Genomic DNA, 12,124 nt, shown 5'->3' with positions numbered 1-12,124 from the left:
TCTCCTGTGATTAAAGAAGTAAACTAGTTTGCCTGGGCCTAAACTTTTCCTGGCCACTATGCCTCAAGACCTTGATCAAAAGTGTGTGTCATCCCATGTCAAGATCCAGGTCAGAAGCCTGTGTCCTCCAGCCTCAAGATCTAGATCACAGGTGTGTCCTCCATTTCTGGGTTGTAGTGTATTCCAGATGTAGTCATGGTGACCGCCAGGAATAGCCATCAGAATGATACACCCAGCTACTGAGAGTCAAAGCTTAGCCCACCTTCAATGTGCTCAAAACACTTCCATGAGCCTAGAGTTGGGCAAAATGATCTAACACATCTATTTCTCAACACAGTGTGGACTATCTCTGTAACTTACTGAATATCTGTATGAACAGAATGCTGGAAACATGGCAGTACCCTGCGACCAGTTCCCTATCAATGTGATTGTATGGCTCACCAGGAGCAGTGGCTGTTCATTGCTGCTGCCTGTCATCTAGAGAGAGAATCATACCATACATCTATCTAGGAAAAAAACTGAAGTTCCAAATCTGAAGCACATTACTGTAAAAATATGTATTGTTTTAGTATCAACTCACAGACAAAAAGTTAGAGTTGGGCCATCATATGTTAGGACCCATTAGCATATATTAACAGATATGTTTATTAGTGAGATGAGTGGGTAGATGGATAATGGATGAATGGATAAATGGGTGAATGGATTTAGATGGCTCATCCAGACATGGAAAGCTTCAATACTTCTCTTCTTCAGTAACTCTCTTACTTTCTTGAAAGGATCACATCTTAAGTGAGTCTCCTTGGGTAGATACTTAGGGTCAGTCAGTTTGAAGAGAAACAGGCAAATGTTGAAGGCATATAAGCATATCCCTGCGTTATTTACAATCTCATCTATACTGATAAATGACTTCCTGGTTACCTTAATCGATTTTGAAAACTGAATAAGCATGTACTGGATTACTAAAAGTAGCTATTTTTAACACTATGTTTTGATCTTGGTAATCCTAGCTACCTCTACAACACTGTGCTGTGAAACAGAATTATGTGTTGTTGAGATTTGGCTTTTCAGGGTTAATAAGATATTAATATATTAATAATATAAACATAAGTCCATGTTAATGTTCAATACTTACCATTATCTGTGTTGGAATATTTATTTAAATACTTGAATGTGTTAATTTCAGAAACATTAGATGTAGTCAATTGATTTTTCACAGGTACTTGAAATAAGATCCAACATATGTAAATACAATTTATATTAAAATAAATGCTACTTTAAACAAGACTCCAATACCTAGTGCTCCATCCTCCACTAATAGACCAACTACCTTTCTACTGCCCATCATTCTCACCAGGTTTTACTTCTCTTCTTGATAGGTTTAAATTTTATGTCCTCCTCCTCTCTTGTATATTCATTACACCTGATAACGCTTTTCTTCCTTTTCAGAAAAATCCATGTTCTGCCTATATTCAAAGCAGTTGCAGCAAACTTTGTATCCCTCCTGCCTCAGTGCCTTTGGCCTGAAAGGACTTGAGAGAAACACACCACCCCACATCAGTCACGTTAAATTCACAGCCACAAGCCACAAGTCAGCACAGTCCGCAATCAGTGAATCCAGTCTGCTAACTCACACTTCCATGCACAATTGTTTCCGATAGTTTTCCTCCTCCTCTGATACTTAATATCTCCCATCCCCCAATTTTCTTTCTGTTCCTGATCTTATTTCTTTTTCTATTAGAAAAAAAAGCAACGTCATCATATAAGAGCTTCCACAAGGTCCCCAGATACATTTCTCAAGCATACACTTCTCCTAAAACCCATAGTCCTACACTGAGCCACCAAGGAAGCAGCCCACCTCCAGACACACACATGACAGACTAAGCTAGTTAGTCAGACTATGCTCAGACCAGCTTCCACCACCAATCTCTCTTGTCAGTCAGTGACTGCCCCAACCTTCCAAGATGCTCAGATCCTGAGCTGGCACACTCTTCCGTGAGTACATTTTCCCCCCTCATATCCCACATCCAATCAATCATGCAATTATGTTAGCTGTTGCTTGAAAATAATAAACAGCACCTTCCAACCCCTGGGCCATCTTCAACAGCCTGGTTCCATTACAAGAATTAGACCTGGCTATTTCTTCAGTGTAAAACAGTAATGGTTCCCATGTTAACTGCATAATAGCATACGTCTGCACAAGATCTACTTCACATTCAGCCTCTTTTGTGCTTTACTTTTCATTGAACTTTCATGTCATTTTCTACAGATAATTTAGTAGTAGTAGTAGTAGTAGTAGTATTTTAGCTTTTGCACGTTTCTCTCCTCCATCAGAGTAAAACTTTCTGTCTGTTCTATTCATGGATACAGCTTTACCCTAGAACAGAATGCAGTAGAGACCTTCACTGAGTATTTGTGGCCTGAACTAAAGGATGAATAAGAGAAACAGCCCCTTGCTCTGTGCAATGCAGCACAATCCCCTTGAGCTGTCTTAATCCCACTGCTCTAGACAGGAGTCACGGGAGTCATCAGTGGCGGCGCATCCTCGTATCTCCCTACAGCTTTGATTCTGCATGCCAGAGCCATGAGAGTTTGCATTAAGATCTACAGCACGGAACCGTGAAACCGCCGTTAATCCTGTAACACAACAGGAGGACGTAACAAAGGAAATAAAACAAGCAGAGCCAAGTTTTAAGTGCAGCTGAAGTATTTAAACCCCGTTGTTCTGTTTCACTCAGGGAGGACAGTCTTCTGAACAGCCTAGATTTTCAGACCACTTAAGACATCACAAAAAGCGAACAATTAATTCCATCCGGGATGGACATCTTCATACAACGTGCACTCCATACTCCTGCATCTCACCAGGCACTCGGTCCATTTTCTTCTCTGGGAGTTATAGCACCGGTACCCTGGGAGCTGAGGTACCCGGTGGTGCCTCCAGATCTGTGTCTGAGTCTTTTGTTCTCATCACCTCTGTGAATGCACACACATGGTTTTATAGGCTTCACCATCCCACTCCTACAAAGAATCTGGTGTGACAAAGAGGAAAACTCTTCTAACTCCAAACCAGAGGTTTATAAATATAAGTGAATGCTGGGCAGTGGTGGCGCACGCCTTTAATCCCAGCACTTGGGAGGCAGAGGCAAGCGGATTTCTGAGTTAGAAGCCAGCCTGGTCTATAGAGTGAGTTCTAGGACAGCCAAGGCTCTACAGAGAAACCCTGTCTCAAAAAAACCAAAAAACCAAAACAAACAAACAAAAAAAACACCCCCCCCCCGCAAAAAAATATATGTATAGATATAGATAGAGATAGAGATAGAGGTAGAGGTAGAGGTAGAGGTAGAGGTAGAGGTAGAGGTAGAGGTAGAGGTAGAGGTAGAGGTAGAGGTAGAGGTAGAGGTAGATATAGATATAGATATAGATATAGATATAGATATAGATATAGATATAGATATAGATATAGATATAGATATAGATATATAGATGGGAATTGTGACTACTATGGTCTTCAAGAAGTGTAAGACTGAAACTAGCAACACTGGCTTAATACAACCCTTTCTGCTGTTGAGACACCTCGGTCCTTCTAGTCATTTAGTAAACCAGTACTGAAAACTCCCACAGGCTGGCTAGGTCCTGTTCCGGGCACCGAAGCTAATGTCCCACACCATCTCCACAGGATTCTTGGCCTGCAGGAGTACACAGTCTAGCAAAGGGATCAGCCATGAACCCCATGGGGTTCTCTCATTAGCACAAACCTCAGAGAGTAGCTGCCAGGAGACAAACAGAGGCCAGGGCAGGTTTCAGAGCAGAACAGAGCATTAAAATACCAACCAATAAATAAATAAGCAAGCTCTGCAAAGAAGCCAGGACTCAGAGCAGTGTTCCCTTTGAACACTGGAACCAAAGGATCATGTTAAACTGGGAGAATACACATCTCCTGCCAGGCTGTCTTTACTCACCCACGCTGAGGGCAAACTCCTGTTTTATGTGGTGTGTGTGTGTGTGTGTGTGTGTGTGTGTGTGTGTGTGTGTGTGTAAACTGTGGTCAACACCCTGGACTGTGGTTACAAAGACAGTCTTGAAATTGTTATCAGGAAGATAAAGATCAATGAGCTAACATTTTTTGTTAATATCAGCATCCCTTCTATAGCTATCTCATTCACTGTTCTGACAGTAACCTAACGATGCCTGTCACAGACCAGGTACCCAAGGACTCTGTTTAAATACATGAACCATTGCCTGTCAGGCTCTAGGAGTTCTATTATGCATCTTGGCAATAATCCTCTTCAAACAAAGCAAACATTCCAAGAACGAGGGCTAATCAGTTATGACAAGTACTGAAAAGATGAGCAGATCCTTTGCCAGAGATCTATATGGTCAATTGCATCTTGATCCTTAAGCTGTCCTAAAGTCATGTCATCTTTGCCCGAGAAGGCAGTTCCATTCAGCTTTAGACGACTGATGGTGTAAATAGGGCCAGGTTAGGCAATTACCTGGAGACACTTTTTGTTATGGAAGCCACCAGCAAGGGAAGCTGTTAAATATCCCACAGTACACAAAATGATCCCTCACACAAAAGAGAAATAAATGCTCAGCTTCCAAATCAAGAATCTACTGTGAAACCCAGGATCAACTCGAGCTAACCTTCTGCTAAAAAGAGGGAGGGGCGGCAAGATGCACAGAATGGACTTCTTTTAAAACCTCAATTTCAAATGATGAACTGTTCCAATTCATACTCCCTCACTCAGCCCCAGCAAGATTTCTTAGCAGCCTCAGTTTCTCCATAAAAGATACATGACAATAGTCATACTTACCCTGTAGGGTTGTTATTGGGCATTCATAAGAATGTATGTAAGTTATCTGTGTACAATAGACCAATAAACAGTAGGAATGCTTCTTACTTGCTAAAGACTAGCATGTGTGGCATTCAAGGAAAACAATTGAAAGGCAGCAGGGCTTGAGGCTGGAGAGATGGCTCAGTGGTTAAGAGCATTGACTGCTTTTGCAGAGGACTGGGATTGTTTTCCAGTGCTGTCACTCAAAACCCCTGTAACTCCAGTTCCAGGGCTCCAACACCCTTCTCTATCCTCCACAGGACCTGCGAGCACATGACGCACATAAACTCATGCAGACAAACAGGCAGGCAGACAGACAGACAGACGCACACATGCACGTGCATGCGCGCACACACACACAACACAAATAAAAATAAATCTTATTTTTTAAGATGGCAAGGCTCAGAAACTCAAAAACTCCATACGTAAAGGTAAATAACGTTAAATATCCAACAAAAGATTTCATTTTAAAGTCAAGAAGAATGAGATTCAGAGAGACTGACTTGACTCAACGTTACAAAAGCAAGTGAGTAGCTGCTCACATCCGGTTACTCCGTCAGCTCCCACGTAGCTAGGTGAACTTTTAATAATCTCCGGTATGTCTTTAATTATGAATCTGACAGCAAAGTATTTAAGTCAATCTTAATGAGACTTACTGTGACTGCGAAAATTTCATGTGACCATTACACTACAAAACCAGGTTTATTTAGATGTGAGCCTATTTCCAGTCTGGGCTCACTGGTGGGACTGCAGTGTTTCAGTATCACCCTGAAATATTCTGTTGTCATTACACGAGTCTCGTTTCAAACTCTCCTCTTCTAAAAGTCTACGTCATGAATTATTCACTGGGGCTCCATATACTTTGGAATGTATTTTGGAAAAGAGCCTGAAAAAAAAAAAAACACACAGAAGTAGATACACTATATAAAATGTATTACAAAATATGTTGAAAACCTTAATGCTGGCTAACTTTGAGGTATTATAATTGAGTTTTATTTTTAAGTCCTTCTTTCTCATGAAGATTTATTTTTAAGTAAATCTTCCTCCATTTTCATCTTTAAAGAATAAAACTGACTCTAGCCATAAGCAGATTGCATCCTGTAATTTTGAAACCTACTTATGATGGTGCACAGAATAAGCAGAAGTTTCTAATGCTCCTACACTTCAATTGGGGGGGTTACATGCAATACTTTAAGTTTGGGGGGCTGGGAGGTCCTATTGTTGTTTTGAGGGTTTGGGGATTTTTTGAGACAGGATTTCTCTGTGTAGCCCTGGCTGTCCTGAAACTCAGAGATCTGTCTGCCTCTGCCCGCTGAGTGCTGGAATTAAAGGCATGGGTCACCTCTGCTGGGCTAAGTTTTTGTTTGCTTTTTCCTTTTTAAGAAAAATCTCAAAAAGTATATGAGAAGTAGCCGCCTCCGTGGTAAAAGCTGACCTTCACACCTGGGTCCCTCGGTAGTGTCCATGTTAATCTTTAGCACCTTATCAGATTAATATTGAAGAAGGGTATATGCTAAGTTCTACCCAACAGGAACTTCCTATTAGCAAACACAACACCATTAAGCTTACTTCTGTGTGTAACAGGAATCTGCTGTCAGGAAACAAAAGACATAAACCTAGGCAACACAATCTTTAAGTATTAGACACTGGACTTTGGTTGCTTTATAAACTCGGCAGGGGTTGGGGGAGGGATGGTGTGTGTGTGTGTGTGTGTGTGTGTGTGCGTGTGTGTAAATGAGTGGTGTTTTCAATCAGCTGGATGGAAACACAAAGGTATTATTAGTACTGTAACCTGCAGGGCTTGGCACCTTGGCCTGACTAGGGGCAGGAAGGGAATGAAGGAAGCACAAACACACACAATAGAAAAGCTTGGGGCCAAGCGTCCATGTGGTAGCAATGACACAGCCACCTGGAACCTCTGCATGTTTATTATATATAGACCAGTGGGAAGAGTTAGCTAGTCTCAGTAGTTCTCTGTAGGCCAGCAGCCTCAGGCTGTTAACATCCGAAAGGAAGAAGAAGAAGCTACAGTTGCTAGTTTTTGCACACTCTGAGTTTTTAAACACTCACTGTCAACATTCCCACTCTGGACCCGGGGAAGGCTTTGCCAATGCCAAGCCTGAACAGTATGGGAAATGCTTTGCCATCCCCGTGAATCTGAGTTGTTGGTTCTTAACATGCTCATGCCGACATGCTCATGCCCATGTGGATAGTCTACATGACACTGTAAAAGGGGTGGAATTCTCTTTCTTAGAGTCCTTTGAGAGGTCAGGCCTGCCTGTCAAAGCCCAGGGAATAAACTAGCCTGCTCACCTGAGTATCTTCCCTAAGCTTGGTTCCCAGAGTCACCCCCAAACAGAATCTCACGTGGAGCTTAGCAAGCACAGGCTCAGTCTTTCTCTCTGCCAGGCCCAGGCTGTCCTGTTCCCAACTCAGGAGATGTACAATATGGGCTAAGAAATGGTATTGCTAACAAGTTCAACCTATTCCATTGCCCAGGTCGAGGGACCACCATAATGTGGTAATTCAAGCCTACTGTAAAAAGTTTTACTTTTAAGTTATAACTTCCTTACAGAATATTATCCAATGTTCTTTTTATGCAGCTAATAATTTTCACCTCTGTGTATATTATTCTTAAAATAACTAGTCACAATATTTTCCTAATATGCCAGAAATAGTATTTTTGTATGAGTAAACAAAATAATATTTAGAGCAAAGGAAAATAATTTGAGAAATGATGAGAGAAAAAAAGTAAATAAAGAAGATGAGTTTCTTCTGTAGCTAAAAATGAATTCTTAAGGCTCTAAAAGATTATATGCACTTAAAACATTAGATATCATAACAATGTATAACACCAAATGTCTTAGTAAAGGTCTTTCACAGATTATTACACACATACACACACACACACACACACACACATGATGTTATGTAATGTGTGTATACATATATGTATGAATATTATATATTTATTGAACATGAAGCAAATAAGCACATCAACTCAAATTTTTAACCCTGTCCTTTGAGGCAAACGGCATTCCCGGGCACGTACTGAAGAAGACAGGCATCTCTTCATTCATTATGGTGAAGGCAAACGATGATGTGCATGGGGACCAGAGGGAAGGTTTAAGCGCTGAGAGATGAAGAGTTTATGCTTAGTTTGGAAGAAACAGGAAACCATGAAAGATGTTTGAGAAGGGAGGGATATGGTACAACAATTCAGATTTTTTTCACAAGTCCGAGAGAGACACTGGAATGGGACAAAAGGCAGAGAACCTCACAGGAAAATGGAGCAAGGAGCTTCAGAATAGTTTTCCAGTGGTGACCTCAGGAAGGGAGCACTTCCCAAGGCATCTCTCAGGGCACCTTTGGGACAAGAGCAGCACACATGTCTGGCACAGCAGTATCTTAACTCACTGCCAGCCATATTCCCCTGTTCCATGAATGGGTCTCTGAGTGCTGCACTGTCTGGTCACCTGTCCTTTTCCTGTTACCATTGCTACATCCTTACCATGCCATAGCCCAATCACGCATCCCTGTCCTCAGTCAACTCATACTGAGCACGGCCAAATGAAGCTGGCAAAACCCTCCATGTCCCACTGGGCATCAGGACCACCATTCTCACACATAGCCTGGCTCGAGTGAAGCGGGTACCTTTTTATCCATCAGCACCATGATCTCAGACCTCCCAGCCTTTTGATGTGAATCACTGTGTTTATCTTTAAACAAGCTATCGAGTTTATACTAAAAACTAAGACAAAGATAGATTCAAAACCCTATAAGGATGCTCCTCAATGAAAAGTAGACACGGGGCTGGAGAATTAGCTCAGTGGTTAAGAACATTTGCTGCTCTGCGAGAGGATGAAGGCCCGATTCCTAGCACCCATGTGGCGGCTCACAACTGTCTGTTACTCCAACCACAGGTGATCTGAGGGCCTTTTCTGGCACCACACAAGCACATGGTACATACATACACATGCAGGTAAGATACTCAGCACCTGAAATAACAAATAAATCTGGAGGAAGTAGACGTAAATGGGTAGTTTATAAAGAAAAATAAAAATCGGAAGGTTGAAATTTGGAGGTGTGTATAAACATCCCAATAATTTCAAAGAACTTCAACATAGTTAATAAATCTCCATGTTCTCACAGAAACTGGGGGAAACAGGTCAAAACATGCGAGAGTTTCGGGGAGACTATTCAGTGATATGGAAGCAGATCCTTGACAGGTAAAACGTAAACAAAAATTGCAAAATGTCATATTGCTTTTTAGAATTAAAAAAAAAACAAAACAAAACTATACAACTAATTTACTGAGGAGAAATAACCCAATATCGGTGGTTCTTATTGGCTGAGAGACTCTAGGTGCTGACGTCACAGATCTATTGTGTGGCATTGATTTATACTTTCTAGATTGGTAAGTATAGTTTAGTTGTCAGAAGAAAACCACAATTGCTCTCTTAATAAAAATAATTCGTCTGAGAATGTAGAACACACAGGTTGTATCATCTCATCCCTTTCTTGCAGAGTTCCCACAAGCTCCCTTATTATACATAGCACATGTTGAATATCATTGTTTCTGAGTGAGGCTGGGGGGCGGGGGGGTGAGTGTGTGGGGACCCGGCAGAGCTACTCCAGGCCATATCTATTAACAATGTGTGGTGATCGCCCCCAGCACATCATTACCCAGGTAATAAACTGCCATTGTTTAAGCAGTGATGACCTGTTATGGGTGTCCTCGCTGAATCATTTCTGGGGTCCCCCAATGATGCTGCTGGGGTACTAAAAATAAATAAATAAATAAATATGAGTCATGGGGGCTGGGCGGGGGCAAAGATTTCCACTTTAATCAGATACTTAAGTCAAACATGGGATGAAGGCTTTCCTTTATGTGAACTTTTTAAAACATTCTTTAAAAATTGATTCTAAAGGTATGGCCATCCAATAGATGAATTATTAATCTTATAACAGATTTTAGTCAAATTCTAAGCATTCTCCCACCACTTAATGAAAATAAATAACATCCTTATCAGTTACGTAGCCACCACGCATGAGAATATTCAGTTTTTGTTACAGGAAGGTCAAAAATTCCCCACATCCTGTTTCAGATTGCTGTACTTGCCATTTCCCCCCCACTCCACAGTTACATAAAGGGGGGGGTGTTAATTTCTTTTCTTTTCTCTGTTAACCCTTTCAACAGTGTGACCTCATCTTGATACCTACAATCAATAGGATGGATGTCTATACGGTAGGTTCGAACGAGAATAAAGAGCTGTAAGACTCCCTTATCTTTGGGGGTGGAATGCAGCTGGAGCTCATGCAGGACACTGAACTAACTATTGTGCTTGGAAGTTCATGTGCCTCACTTTTGCTCTCAAGAAAGCAAGAGGGTTTTGTTGTTGTTGTTGGATTTGTTTGTTTGTTTGTTTGTTTGTTAAATGTACATTTTCACAAAAGCAGGCCTAGTGCAATTTAAATGTGGATACAGTAACGCTGGCAGGGAGCCCTTGCCCACCTTGGAGCATCTTTCAAGGTTGATTGGAACTAAAGGTTTGCTCTGAGTCCATAGAATTATCTTCTCCCACGTGGACAGCTGCAACAGCTGTCTTAAAAGGAGGTCAGAAGGAATTTTAGTAGTCTTATCCGAAACACCTGAATAAGAGTGCTTTGAACACATTCCTTCTAAAGGCATGTAGTCCCAAACTAGCCTTCTGATTTTCCAGATTGAATTCCAGAAGGAATTCACTGACTAGCCCTCATCTTTCACTACTGACATGGTGAAATAAAAGAAGTTTCACGACGTAAAATGAAGTGTGCCCCAAATAATAACGAAGTTCTTCAAAGTTGGAGTATACAGGAAAGAATGCAGACATCTTTTTATTTATTCAATTATTTTTAGCATCCCTTTCCAAACAGTTTCACAAGTTCCAACACAAACACAAAATTACCCTTTTCCTCCCTAGGGATCAACCCTGTGGTATATTTGCTGGAAGAAATTACCAAAGCTTTTCATTACCAGGGAGAGCGGTGCAGACAGTCAAAGCTGCTTTCAACTACTGGATTTCGAAACGGAATGACAAACGTGTGCGTGCCTGTGCGAAGGCACAAGTGTGTGCACAATTCTTTTACAAACCCCAGCTTTCTAAAAAGGGTAATGTCCTGTAGAAATCAAATAACTGAAAATGGTGTGAGAGCTTCTTCTCCATTTTCAATGCCCCGCACCAGAAGTGACAGAAAAGAAGTCATCAGCCCGAAGCACAGCTGGACAGAGAATGAGCAGAGGCAGGGCGGGGGCGGCCAGACGCGTCTCTCTTACCTGTCCCTCCCGGGCCGCTCATCCCAGCATGGTGTTACCTCGGATCCCAAAGTGCCAAAAGAGAACCGAGCAGGGATCCAAAGGGCGGCGAGAGTTACGCTTCCAAGCCAGCCATTTGTCTTTGAGAAGCAGAACAATACCTACTTCCCAGCTCCCCAGCTCCGCGTGCGGAGCGCGGGTGCCTAAACCGGGCGGAGCAGGCAACTCTCCGCCCTCCTCAGACCTCCCGGGCTCCAGGCAGACAGAGCTTCCGCGGAACGCCAATCTCCCGATGCCCCGCCCCCTTGACGTAAGGGGCGGGCCCTGGCAGCTATCAGGCTCCGGGCTCCAGCTGTTGGACTCGACCAGAAGCCCCGCCCTGACCAGAACAGCCAGTGACCCAGGGTCTGGCTGTTCCCTCCCTGAAGGTCACAGCAGTTTGCAGGCCATCTAGCATATATTTACTTTCCCGGGATTTTGTGAAACAATGCACTGGTTTAGCTAGGCTTGAAACACCTAGTGGTTACGTTTAGGGAAGACATTCATTCTAAAAATGTAATGTTCAAGTTGTTGTAACTAGCTGCTCTTTTATAAAAAGGATCACAGTTCTGATCTGGGCTTCTTTCTCTTTACTTTCGACTCCTTTAGTCGGGATAATGTAACCTTATCCACAGATCTGCCAGGGTCTGCTTGCTTTAAGCTTATAACTTTCTTCTTTTTCTCTTATCTATGCTTTTCTTTATCTTCAATTGTAGTTCTAAAATAAAAATTAACCAATCTGTCTGGTCTCTCAAATCATTTGCCCAACTACTTCAAGAAGGCAAGAGAGTACGTTAACCATATTCAAGGGTAGGCCCCATTCCAAGAAGAATAGAAGGCCACACTTGATGCAAAAAGAAAAGCTAAAGTTGGGTAAGGAAGTGAGAGAGAAAGGGGTGAAGCGGGGGAAGAGTCGGGGAAAGTCAAAACACATTATACGGAATCCTCTAGAATAAAA

The 12,124-nt window shown here is 42.1% G+C and overlaps 1 protein-coding gene across 2 annotated transcripts in view; it reads right to left on the bottom strand.

The window, feature by feature from the left end:
• Atp10d (ATPase phospholipid transporting 10D (putative)) overlaps window positions 1–11,383 on the bottom strand; it is a 95,514-nt gene extending 84,131 nt beyond the window's left edge. For both annotated transcript variants that reach the window (XM_021162656.1, XM_029477564.1), the window contains exon 1: window positions 11,149–11,383. The gene's annotated coding sequence lies outside the window, so the exon portion shown is untranslated. The remainder of the gene's footprint in view (window positions 1–11,148) is intronic.
• Window positions 11,384–12,124: the final 741 nt, after the last annotated feature.

The sequence above is a fragment of the Mus caroli genome, chromosome 5, assembly GCF_900094665.2.
Source record: "Mus caroli chromosome 5, CAROLI_EIJ_v1.1, whole genome shotgun sequence".
Taxonomy (NCBI): Eukaryota; Metazoa; Chordata; class Mammalia; order Rodentia; family Muridae; genus Mus; species Mus caroli.
This window is presented reverse-complemented; position numbering and strand designations above follow the sequence as displayed.